The following is a 1,297-nucleotide window of genomic DNA, read 5'->3' as shown; positions in this document are numbered from 1 at the left end:
CATGTCAACACAAACCCCACCCCCCCTCCCCAAACACACACACCCCTCCTCTGTTGTGCAGTCTTGTTTGAACCACCAAGGTTAGCTGCTCTCTCCCTGGAGGTAAATTGGGTGGGGGGTGGGGGGGCTGTCTTAGCAGAAAGCACGCTTGTTTACAGTAAGAGATCAGAGTCAGGCGCAGCAGACAGATCAGGTTAGGGTGGATCACAGATTGATCTGTTCAAACTGCTGATCAGTCCCACATTCCAGAGTCCTTTCACTTAAATGCCCAAGAGCCCTAACCTTATCTCTGTCTGCGGCCCTTAGTGCGTGCCTCGCAGGCGATTACTGCTTTGACATTCAGCTTTTAGTTAGGCTCAGGGGGGTAAATAATTTTGGGATGGGTAAGTAATGTTAAAAGAAGCTGTTGTTAGCAGTTTATGAGGCTTTAAGTTAGGTACGGGACCACATAAATCTACACTTCATCAGGTTTAAACAGGTTTTAATACCAACGAGACCTTCTGCAGGTGCATCTGGGCCCCCCCCTCACCCCACCGATGAGTCTGCAGGGTCACCAGAGTGCAACAGCATACCTTTGATCTCAGACCTGTTTTTATTAACTTATGAAAAAGGCCTTGCTTTCAGAGATACATGCTTTTCACTGTGTTGCTACGGTAACAATAAATTACAGCAGGATGCAGGCCTATTGCAGCAGCATGTCACATTTATGGCTTGGAGTTAAGTATGTGAAAGGTTATGATCATCGCAATTTATTTTCCTCACGCAGTTTTATTTTGAGTGAAGGAACGTTTGGTGTGTGAATCCTATATGAAGTTTTATTAATAAGGTCAAAGTATTACTCATTTTAAATTCACACTTAATTCACATTAGTTGTTCCTGTCCTTTCAATCAATACAGCGATGGACTGACCTTGATTTTGTTATGTCTTGTAATGACTTTACTTCTTTTAGTTCAGTGGTCTTGGGGCCTCTGCAGGTATTGTCATCCCAGAGGAGGGCCCCTTCAACGTTTAAGTACAGCAGTTTCTATGCATTTTTATATTATCACTTTATAGCATCTTATATGCAGCCAAACATCAAATGAAAGCCTGAAACCAGCTCTCTTCCTATCAACTGTTTTTTGCAGGATTTGCATCCATTTGATCGTTCACAGAAGAGGAAACATGGAGTGTTGCTGCTGTTTCGTTCTGTCTATATGATCATGTAAATCTCAGGTATAAAAAACAGAAGTGAGGGCTGTGGGAGCAGAGTCGGCTCCACTAGAGGGCACCAGGGAGCAATGCCCCCCCCCCCCCCCC

This window comes from Morone saxatilis, unplaced genomic scaffold, assembly GCF_004916995.1.
Source record: "Morone saxatilis isolate NCDOM2014 unplaced genomic scaffold, NCSU_SB_2.0 Contig8, whole genome shotgun sequence".
Taxonomy (NCBI): Eukaryota; Metazoa; Chordata; class Actinopteri; family Moronidae; genus Morone; species Morone saxatilis.
The sequence above is the reverse complement of the archived record's forward strand: the minus strand, read 5'-3'. Positions refer to the sequence as shown.